Source organism: Mustela putorius, unplaced genomic scaffold (assembly GCF_011764305.1).
Source record: "Mustela putorius furo isolate JIRA1106 unplaced genomic scaffold, ASM1176430v1.1 tig00003845_pilon_pilon_pilon, whole genome shotgun sequence".
In the NCBI taxonomy this organism is placed as follows: domain Eukaryota; kingdom Metazoa; phylum Chordata; class Mammalia; order Carnivora; family Mustelidae; genus Mustela; species Mustela putorius.
The window spans coordinates 76,127,659-76,140,104 of record NW_025421998.1 but is presented as its reverse complement, the minus strand read 5'-3'; positions in this window follow the sequence as shown (position 1 = coordinate 76,140,104).

Sequence of the window (12,446 nt, the reverse complement as noted above, 5' to 3'; positions counted from 1 at the left end):
CTTTATCCATTCATCTGTTGATAGACACTTGGGTTGCTTCCATAATTTGGCTATTGCAAATTTTTCTGTAATAAGCATAGGGATGCATTTGCCTTTTCAAATTAGTGTTTTTGTATTTTTTGGATAAATAACCGGTAGTAGAATTGATGGATCATATAGTAATTCTGCTGTTAATTTTTTGAGGAACTTCCATACTGTTTTCTACAGTGGCTATGCCTATAGTAGGGTCAGTTCTGACAAAACATTTCCCTAGAAAATTCCCATTTCATCTTTCAAATATATTACAGAATAAGATTGTTTTTCAATGTATTCAATTTTAATGATTACCCCCCTTTCTTGTTTTGATTACTTATGTTCTCTTTGTTTCCTTCAAGGTGTTTTGTTACTGGTTTTTTTGGTGAACTTTCCTCAAAAGTATCATCTTTTACTTAGTAATCATATATCAACAATTTTCTTATCTCTACACTGTCAATTTTTGCTTTTATCTTCTTTCTTTCCTTGTTTTTTCTTTTGTTTCACTTGTTTTTCTATCCCTATACTATCTCTGATCTCAGAATTTCATTCACTTATATTTTTAATTTTTATTTATAAAATGGTTTAAGTTTTTCATATATTCTGTTATAGAATGCTTCATCACCACTAATTTTTAGAAAAAAAATAATTAAATTTAAATTGTATTTTATCTTTTGTCAAAGAGTTTAATAAAAAAATAGAAAAGTTACAGAAATAGTTGAGATCTAGTTTACATACAATTATAATACATTACAAAAGTCCACTTGTTTTAAATTTCTAGATTAAGCATGAGTAGGTGCATAGGTACAGTATAAAAGCTATAAATAGCCTTCACTTCTCACTAGAAAACTTCCTATAACAGAATATGAAACAGCTTGAAACTAATGGGAAGATCACATGTTGGAAATAGAGCATCTTGACTTTCCTATTTCTACCTGATGGAGGCCAAAGAACTTCAATAGTTCATAGGCTATGTGGAGACAAATTAGAAAAGAATCATAAAATAGAGATATTTGTGTAGAGTACACTGCCCAGAGATGCAACAAATTGGTCTTTCTAAAAATGATACGGTGCAATGGAGACAGCTAAGAGCTTGTTAGCAATGCCTACAGGTCTCAAGGGATTTAAACTGCTCAGAAACAGAACAGAACACAGTTCAGTATATTTTCACAGAGACTCAAAAAGTTTTTGCAAAGCTCACTCTGCAAATCTTCAGGGAAAAACACACTTTTTTACTGTTTTCTGGTTAACTTTCTCTATTCTTAGAATAATCCTCAAAACCATTTTGGGGTGGTCCCCATAGTCCACAAATCTGGCAATGTTGATAGGAGTCATGCCATTCTGACAGCTGGACCTGACTGGAGGAAGTGTTAGTGGGGAAGTGTGTCACTTTTAATTATGGTAGGCAGATCTCCTGAAGTGACATTGATTATGAAGTTTGTTCTGTATATTTTTGTCCAATTTTTTTCTTTTTGTTATTTACCTGCATATAAGCTTCTGGTATTTAATGATGATTCCTATAAATTTATATCCCTTGTATTTCTCTAGTGTCTTTATTGCCCCTGAATTCTCTCTCCCACATGATATACTTCCTCATATAGACCATTGAAAAACTTCTCACTATTCCAGGTAGTTTCCCTTCAGCAATTGATTAATCTTTTAAGTCTTCCTGGTCAAGGCACTACCCTCTTTCACCCGAATTATTACAGTAATTTCCCAACTAGACTTTCTGATTTTTGCTGTTGTTCCCCTATAGTCTATTCTTAATGTGACAGCTATTGTGATAATAAAGTGTCTCTCCTCTGTTGAAATGTGGTTTCTTGTGTCTCTAAGAGATAAAGCCAAATTATTTAAAATGACCATGTAAATCCAACATTCTGAGTCCTTCTTATATCTCCCTGACTTTACCTTCTACCACTTCTCTCCTTTTTTAGCATTTCACACACCCAGATACAGTGATTGTAGAGGTATTAAATTGAGTTTGCTGCCTGTTTCATCAAAGTTTTTCTCAAGGCAAAGGGGATAGAGAAGTTTCTGAAATTCCTGTAGGAAGTATATTATAGTTCCACTTAAAATAATGTAAACATTTAATCAATTTTAGGGGCTCTTTCTCTCTTTTAATAAGTAACAAAATTTAAATGTGGTTTCAGAAAAAAATTTTCATTGAGATCAGGAATCTCTGTTCACTTATGATTGTGGATTGTTACTTAAGTATTTTGAAATTTCCATTACTGGACTTCTACTTTACAGTCATTACATTGGAGTCAAAAGCTGCTAAGTTATATTAGCTTACCAGGATAAAGCACCATTAGTTAAGATAAATTTTGTCAAGGATAATATTTTATTTGTAAAAACTGTATTACAAATGATTCTTTCATGTAAATATTGTTATTTGCCCATATTTACAGGCCCTCTTAAAAAACATATACAGGGTGGCGGGATGGCTCAGTCAGTTAAGCATCCGACTCTTGGTTTTGACTCAGGTCATGATCTCAAGAGTTGTGAGACTGAGACCCAAATCAACTCCATGCTTGGTGGGAATCTGCTTGAGATTTTCTCCCTCCCTCCTCCTCTATGTCTCCCCCTGCTCTCTCTCTTTCAATAAATAACATCTTTAAGTAAATAAAAAAAGATTAAAACATTACCATATATAAATGCATGGGATTTTAAGCCTCTTCAGAAAACAGTTTTAAAGAAAAGGGAGGATATAATTTTTGGGAAACGTTTTTATTGAGAGTCATGGATAATATTATCCTGTTTAATTATTATAATAAAGGAAGTGAGAATTTTAATCCCATTTACAAGGAAATTGAATCTCAGAAAGGCAAAATGGTTCTTTCAATGTCATAAAGCATGTATGCATCAGAACTGGGACTTAAATCATTTCTCTATAAACATTCTGCTCTTTCAACTGTGCCATCCAATGGTCTCTTAAACAACTGTAATGACTTTTGATATAATGACCACATATGTGTATTCATCGGTTTTAAAATCTTTGCATATCAGGAAAATGTTTAGTATCTGATTATATATTAAATTGAATTTGTTAAAATAAGCATTTAAACATATACTATTATGTATCATATAAATATTTTAAGTGTAGCATTTTTTTTTCTTAAAGGAAGATTTTAGCAATTGGGATAAGTTTAGAGAAAAATAGTTTTCTTTTTCTGAAGTATGATTTATATATAGTAAAACTTGCTCTTTTCTTTAAAGATTTTACTTATTTATTTGAGAGACAAAGAAAAAGAGAGCCTGAGTGTAGTGAATGACAGAGAAGTCTCCTGCTGAGAAGGGCTCAATCCTGGGACTCTGGGATCTTGACCCCAACTGAAGGGAGACAACCAACCAACTGAGCTACCCAGGTGCCCCAAAACCCCCTCTTTTTGATGTAGTTCTGTAAGTCTTGATAAAGGTACTCAGAAGTATAGTTATCACTGCAATTGAGATATGGAACTGTTCCATCACTAGAAAATATCGCAGTTTGCCTCCTTGTGTTTCAATCCCTATACTACTACCACTACTAACTCCTAATAATTACTAATCTGTTTTTATGTTTCTGTTTTGTTGTTGTTGCAGAGAGGCAGGCAGAGAGAGGAAGGGAAGCAGGCTCCCTGCTGAGCAGAGAGCCCGCTGCGGGGCTCGATCTCAGGACCCTGGGATCATGACCTGAGCTGAAGGAAGAGGCTTTAACCCACTGAGCCACTCAGGTGCCCCACTAATATTGTATTTTAATCTAATATGAAAAGCTATGTTATAGAAAAATTCAGCCTATTATCCTAAACATACTTTATTTATTTATTTATTTTGAGATTTTATTTATTTATTTTACAGAGAGAGAGACAGGTCACAAGTAGGCAGAGAGGTAGGCAGAGGTGGGAGGGAAGCAAGCTCCCTGCTGAGCAGAGAGCCCAATGTGGGACTTGATTCCAGGACCCTGAGATCATGACCTGAGATGAAGGCAGAGGCTTAACCCACTGAGCCACCCAGGCACCTTATCTTAACATTTTCTATGTTAGTCATGTTGATTTCATAGTATTCAGATTTGCATCCTAATAATGGAGACTCAAAACTAATAAAGAATAACAAGTTAGTAGTGAGTTGAAATATTTTTTAAATGAATGTGTTCAGTAATTTTCTCAGTTAAATGCTTAATACGTTCTTCAAAAATTTTAATTAATTCCAGTATTAAAGTATTGTAAATTAAACTTAGATCTTTTGAATAATTAGGGTAGCTATATTAACGTTGGAACTCAGAAAACCTGCTTTTACAATAATGTTCAACCTGAAATAAAGTAATAGTCAAAGCTTACTGTGCAAAACAAATTTAGCAACTTGATGTGATAGCCAGTCTTCCAAAACTACATTTTATTTTCATATGTCCATTCAAAGGACATCTTAATATTTGTAACAATTGTTTTTTTTTCCTAGAAAACTCCTGATGTATGGAACAGTAATTAACAGACCAAATGGAAATATTTCAACTTCTTCAGCTGGAGTAACCATTCCCAAAATGGATCTAATATTGGTACATGCTTGTATCACTGAAGAATCTCATCAGGATCACCTAAGTGTGAACCCTTTACTGTTTGACTGTTACATGATTTAATCAAGAAAGTCTTGCTGAATATAAATACAACATAAATGTGATGGCTAAGTCAAATGGTTTCCTCTTCCATAACTTCCTCACAGTACTGTCGAAAAAATATAAGAACTATTTATTTATCTCTGTGAATATTCCTTCTACAATGATTAACTCTCTTCACTCCATCCCTAACTGTAATAGGACTGTTACGTTTTAGTATTGATCCTTATGTCTTTTTTCTATACTCTTAATAATCTGAAAGAGGAACAAATTCCATCACTTATCATCATAATTTCAGTTTTTCTTTCCAGCCTAACTTCTCTTAGTTTTCAGAATCTCTAGCACAATGGAAATTAGATTGTTTAAATGTGCCTTAAATATATATATTGTTCCTCTATGCCTTTCTTATGCTTTTTCTCTCTGATTTTACTGTGTGTGTATTTGTGTACATTTATCTCTAGGGCTCACTGGTAATTTTTATTTCTTTATTTTTATTTCTTTCTGTGTATTTTTACATATTTTCCAAGCTTTATATAATGGATATAATCTGTCACAACAAATTATAGATGATTCCTACTGATAAGGATATTAGGCTCAGCAATATTTTTAAGTACAATATCCTTAAGTACCTTATCATAAAGAAAATTTCATTGCAATGAGTCTTCCCCTAACCCCTTAACTTGATATTATATATCTTTCTTTTTGGAGCTCTCGCAATTCAACATTAAAGCATTGATTCACAGGTGCATCTTTTCAGTAAAGTTAAGAATCATTATTAATGACTTCTTCCTTCACTCACACCACGAATAGCTGGTCAAACTCCATGTTGATTTTAAACATTTTTCAGGCTTTCCAGTTTCAAACAGCACTACCCATTTGTGCATACCTAATGTCTCTTAGCCTTCACACTGGTTCTTTTTTCTCTGTTTTTTTTTTTTTCTCTACCAAAGTATCCTCCATCTAAAATAAGATTTTGCATGTATTATTGACCATGTACCACACAATGTGATTGATAAATTATGAATCAAACGAATGGAAGACAACAGAAATAACAAGATGAATTTTGCTTACTTAATTGGCCCGATAACTAAATCCAAATTCACTAGTACTACATACAAAATTTGTCATGCAAGTCATTACTGTGAATACCTTTACAGTATTCACAGTAGAATACTGTAAGTTTTATAGACAGATTTTTGTTAACAGCAAAATATCCTGAATCATATTTAAACTTATTAATCATCTATAGATATTTTTGTCAAAATAAGATTAGGTAATTGATGATATCCAATGACTTTCTAATTGATATATATGTAGATATGGTCAGTTTTAATGGAACAATGTCTAGATCCTCAACCATCTGTGTACTCTCTTCTTATTATTCTACATGAGAATGAATCTGATGTCCTATAGGGTCTCTGTTCCCACCACTTTTTTTTTTTCATATATGTCCTTCACTCATCCAATCTAAGTCATATGGTACATTTTTGAGAAACATTAGTGTCCATGTTAAGGAATAGATAAGACAGAGCTACTTATATGAGCATGCCTAAATTTCAATATTGTAATGTTGACTGCAAAACAGGTTGAAGAGAATGCTTGTAGAATAGTACTTCTTATATAAACATTTAAAACTTAAGAAAGCATCATAAATGGTTTTACAAGTACATACTAATATACTATGTCCAGACTGCGTAAGACAGTATATACATACATGATCTCTGGAGGCAAAATGCTTAGGGTCAAATTCTAGTCCAACTCCTACTGGCTATGTGACTTTAGACAGCTGCTTACTCTCTTAAGGATGTTGCTTTCTCTTATGTAAGAAGGGGACACTATAATTGCTCATTTATGGAATTTGCATGATAATATAGGATACTTAGAACAATTTCTGGTATGTGGTACAACTCAAATAGATACTGATTTTATGGTTGCTATATTAATGAAAGGAGAAACATAAACAGTACGTGCCACCTTGAAGGTTGTGTTTATTCTTCCAGAAGAAAGAGAAAAATTTAGTAGTGACAAAGTTTTATTTATATCTGTACCATTTTATTTCTTAAAAAAAAAAAAGAAAGAAAGAAAAACAAAACAAAACAACAACAAAACCAGAATCTGAGGCAAATATCCTACTTCTGTATGACCTAGTCTTAACTAGCTAACCACACCTTCAACTACCCTATTTCCAAATAAGGTTATCTCCTGAGGAGGATTTCAACATAGGAGTTTTAGTAAGACAAAATTCAAACCATAACAAAAATACATCCCTGAAGAAGTACTAGGACTTCAAACCCAACCAGGACATTCTTCTTAGTAGAAATCTTCCTTAATGAATTTGGAAGTTTCTCAAACCAGCAGCCCTGATTTTGAATTAAGAAGCAAGTTTTATATTTAAATGTGAGAACAAAATGACTAAGTTGAGTCCCCACATGCTTTACCTCATCAACATCATGGGGCCAAAAGTTGAAGAAAAAAAATGGAGATTAGATCCTCACTGAGTGTTTTTTTATGAGAAAAATGTAGAAAAGAGAAAACTTACATTATATTTTTTAGAAGGTTTCTCAGGAAAGGGAATATGTTGTATTTGAAGCATGCCAAGGAAGAAAGAAGAGAAAATGTTTCAAGAATGGCAGCGAGAATGTAGCTTTCATTTATATTTTCCCCCTTTTTAATATATGGTTTTTACATTTTTTTTTGTCTTCACAAAGAAAACAGAGTTATGTGACCAATTTATAAAGAGCATCAAAGACATAGTCAAATGAGCTCTGCCTCTGTATTTTTATTAAACAAGACCACCACAATGTGGCACCACGGTTGTAGGACACTTTGAGAGACCAGGAACTACACTGGCCTAGCTTGACTAAGGTTAATATAAATCCAGAAATGAATAATTCCTGCTGTTGTTGGATATGATTTGGGCTAAGGAAAAAAACCTTAATTTTCCACCAGGAACCATATCAGCTAATACTGTACTGATCAAAAACGCCCAAGAAAACATCACTCAAAGCTGTGCTGCAATGGCCCCTTCCCTTGACACAGCTCTGCAGTTAAAGCAAGTAGAGGGAAGAAGGAGTAGAAGGAAGAAGCAAGTGGGGGAAGAAGCAGTATTTGACATGAACAAATAACATATAAATAAGTTATACAATACCCCAAAAAAATCCATTTAAAAATGGACAGACACATGAACAGAAGCATTTGAAATGAACAAATGTTTTAATCTATTTTTTAAAATCTTTTACTCTATATTTTTAAATAAAGGTTTTATTAATGTTATAGTATATTCCCTTGAAACTTACTTTGTCAAGGATTTTTATCATGAATAAATGTACTTTGTCAAATGCTTTTCTCTTCCATCTTTTGAAATGATCATATGTTTTTTATCCTTTCTCTTGTTGTTACGATGTATCACACTGATTGATTTGCAAGTATTGAACCACCCTTTTATATCAGGAATAAATCCCAGCTGATTGTGGTAAATTATTTCCTTTAAAATATATTGTTGCATTCAGTTTGCTAATATTTTCTTGAGGATTTTGCATCTCTGTTCATCAGAGATATTGGCCTATACTTCTCTCTCTCTCTCTTTTTTTTTTTCTTTTTATAGTGTCTTTATCTGTTTTGGTAACAGCATGATATTGCCCTTACAGAATGGATGTGCAATCTTTCCTTCCTTTCCTATTTTTTCTGGAATGGTTTGAGAAGAACAGGCATTAACTCTTCTTTAAATGTTTGGTAGAAGTCACCCATGAAGCAGTCTGGTCCTGGACTTTTTGGGAGTTTTTTGATTACTGATTCAATTTTACTGCTGGTATTTGGTCTGTTCAAATTTTCTATTTCTTCTTGATTCAGTTTTGGGAGGTTATAGGTTTCTAGGAATTCATCTATTTCTTCCAAGTTGTCTAATTTGTTGGTATATATATTTTTTTATATTTTCTTATAATTGTTTATACTTCTGTGGTGTCAGTTATTTCTCCTCTTTCATTTCTGATTTTGTTTGTGTCCCCTCTCTCCTTTTTTCTCTAAGTCTGGCCAAAAGTTTATCAATTTTGTTGGTCTTTGCAAAGAACCAGCTCCTGGTTTCATTGTTCTGTTCTCCTGGGTTGTTTTAATGGGAGGGAGGGGTCGAGTTTCTAATTTGTTTATCTCTGCTCTATTGTTTTGTTTTTTATTTTTTTCCTTCTACTGGTTTTGTGTTTTGTTTGTTCTTTTTCTAGATCCTTTAGATGTAAGGTTAGTTTGTTGTGTTGTTGTTGTTGTTGTTTTGCTTCTTGAATTAGGCCTGTCTTGCTATAAAGTTCCCTCTTAGAACACTTTTTGTTGTATCCCAAGGATTTTGGACTATTGTGTCTTCATTTCCATTTATCTCCATTCACTTTTTAACTTCTTCACAGATTTCTTGGTTGATCTTTTCATTGTTTGGTAACATTTATTTTACCTCCCTATATTTGTATTTTTTCCAGATGTTTCCTTTGGATTCTGAATGTATCTGTTAGATCCATCTGGTCCAATGTGTCATAAAAAGTCACTGTTTTCTTGTGGATTTTCTGTTTGGATGATATATCCATTAAGTGCGGTATTAAAACAAGCCTCCTACTATTATTATATTACTATCAATTCCTTTATGTTTATTAGCTGCTCTATGTATTTGGGTGCTCCCTTGTTGGGTACATAAGTCTTTACAATTGCTGTATCTTCTTGTTGAATTGTTCCCTTTTTTTTTTTTTTTTTTTAATACGGTATGCTTCTTTGTCTCTTGTTACAGGTTTGTTTTTAAATCTTTTACACAATAAAAGTATTATTACCCCAGCTTTCTTTTCATTGCATGGTAATTGTTTCTTCACCCCTTCACTTTCTAGCTGCATGCATCTTTAGGTCTGAAATGAGCATTTTGTACACAATGTATAGATCGGTCTTGCTTTTATCCATTCCATCATCCTACTATATCTTTTTTCCCCCCAGTGTTTAGTCCATTTACATTCAAGGTGATTATTGACAGATGTGTACTAATCACCATTTTATTACTTCTTTTATGTTTGGCTGTCTTTGTAGTTCTTCTTTGTTCCTCTCTTTTCTTGCTGTCTTGTAGTTTCTTGGCTTTCTTTAATGATATATTTGGATTAGATTCCTTTTCCTTTTTTTTTTCTTTTATTACCAGTTGCCATTAGGTTTATATATAACATCTTCTGCATTTGGTAGTCTATATTCTTTACTCCTCTCCTTGCCACATTTTAGGTATAGCATGTCATACCTTATATCCTTCTATTTTGTGACTCTCCTGACAGAATTTTATACAGTTAATTTTACTGCCCTGGTTTTGTGCTTCTTACATTTTTACTTCAACTTATGATCTCTCCATTCTGCTCAAAGACTCCCCTTAAACATTTCTTGTAAGGCTGGTTTAGTGATCATGAATTCCCATAGTTTTTGTTGGGGGAAATTCTTTATCTCTCCAATTCTGATTGATAGCCTTGCTGAATATTCTTTTTTTTTTTTTGAAATGTCTCAATTTTTACTTTTTTATTACTAAGTTCAATAAGCCAGCATACAGTATGTCATTAGTTTTTGAAGTAGTGTTCTTGGTTGCAGGGGTTTTCATTTTTTTTTTCTGTTTGTTTGTTTTCTTTTCTTTTGGCACTTGGAATATACCATGCCACTCCATTCCAGCCTGCTAAGTTTCTGTTGAGAAATAAGCTGATAGCCTTTATGGAGTTTCTCCTGCATATAACTATTTTCTTTCCTCTTGCTGCTTTTAAATTCTCCCTTTATCAGCAATTTTTCTTGCCATCTTAATTACTATGTCTCTTTGTGTGGACCTCGTTGGATTGACTTTGTTGGGGGCTCTCTGTGTCTCCTGAATCCAGATTTCTGTTTCCTACCCAGATTTGGGAAGCTCTTAGTTATTATTTTCCAAATAAGATTCCTGCCCACTTTTTTCCTCTTCTCCCTCTTGGATCGCTTGATGGTGTCACTGAGTTCCCTAAGTCTATTTTCTTTTTTTATTATTATTAATTTTTTTCTCTCTTCTGTTCAGCTTGAGTGCTTTCCATTACTCTGCCCTTAACCACTCTTCTGCTTCCTTTTGTCTACTGTTTAACCATTCTTCTGCTTCCTCTTGTCAACTGTTTATCCCATCTAGTGTGTATTTAATTTCAGTAATTGAATTCTTCATCTCTGATTGGTCCTTTTTATATTTTCTATCTCATTATTGAGGGTCTCACTGAGGTCCTCCACTCTTTTCTGAAGTACAGTAAGTATCTCTGTCATCATTACTTTAAATTATCTATCCAACATATTACTTGTCTTCATTTCCTTTAGTTGTCTTACTGTGATTTTGCCCTGTTCTTTTATTTGGGACACATTCCTCTACTCATTTTATTTAGCTATGTATCTATTTCTATGTGTTTGGAAAGTCAACTATATATCTTGTTCCTGAAAGTAGTGACATTATGAAGAAGAGGGCCTGTAGTGACCTGCAGTGCAATGGTCCCTGTTCACTGGAACCTAGGGCTTTGAGGTATTTCCTGTATGTGTTGTATGTCCCCTACCCTGGGGACTGAGCTGTGATTGCCTTCAGTCTAGTCATTTACAAGGGCTCCTTTGGCCTGTTGTGAGCAGGGTTTGGTTTCTGTGTTGTTAGTTGTCAGTCTGGGGTTGTCTTAGGCTTGAGTTGGGATAAAACAGTCATTTGCGAGAAATGCAGTAGCACTGAGTTGCAGGGTGTTTTCTCTGTGTTGTCTCTTGAGAGGCTTTCATTGGTGGGCAGCACCTGTAACCTCACCCAAAGTCTGTTCCCTTCCCACTCCTGGAGCTGCAGTTGGATTGGTGTGTGTTTATTATCTCCATCCCCCTCTCTGGGGTAGGAGTCACTTTGGAGTGGTGATGGCCCCTATTGGGCTGCTTGCACACTGCTAGGCTTGTGGCACCATTTTGAATGGGCTCTAGCCAAGGGTATATTGGAGGAGGCAAGTCCATAGGAGAATGCTGGGCAGGGCTCATGGTGTCAATAAGATTTTCACTGGTCCATGGTAGGAATGGACTTTTTGCTGCCTTGAAAAACTCCTGTAGAAGTCTGAGGGGGTTAGAAAGGGAAAGTCCACAGGAGAACCTAAGAGTGGGGTACACTGTTAGCAAGCTAGATGGAGAATTTTAGTGACATGTTGGTTCCAATAAATGTCCATATATCTAGGCTAGGGGGCATGAGAGAGAAATAGAGCTCATCAGCTCTTCTTTTCTTAGAGAAGTTTCTCAAAGATTCCTGCCCCTCTAACAATCACTCTGGGATTAGCAAAGAAATCTTCCCTTTACCTCAGAAGTTGTTTTTTTTTTTTTAATTCTTCCTTTTATTTTTTTCTTTTCTAACCCCCACCCCACCTTTTTTTTCTCCCAAATTGCTGCTTCTATGCTGTATTTCCTTGGGGCTATTTGCTGTGCTGTCCCTTTATGGGCAAAGACAGTTTCCTATTGACCTACTCTCTCTCCCATAGCTAAGCTCCTGATTTTTCAAAGTTCCAGGTGTTAAGTCTCACTGATTTTTAGGCCCCTCTGGTTTTCAAAGCCAAATTTATGGAGATCCATATTAAGCATGGAGGTTCTTATGCCTGGACTGCCTGGTATGATGATCTAGTACTCTCCCCTCTCTCTTCATGGCTCTCTCTCCATGGCTTCTCTCCCTCTCAGAGACATTTCTACAGGTACTTCTGGCACCCACTTCAACATGACCTGTTATCTGCATTTAGCTGTGAAGAGTCTCTTTTGCCAGTTTCCAGGTTGTTTTCTGGGTTATTTACACTGATTTGTATTTACACCGATATGCCTGTTTTCTAGTTGCATCCATTGGATCTGGTAAATT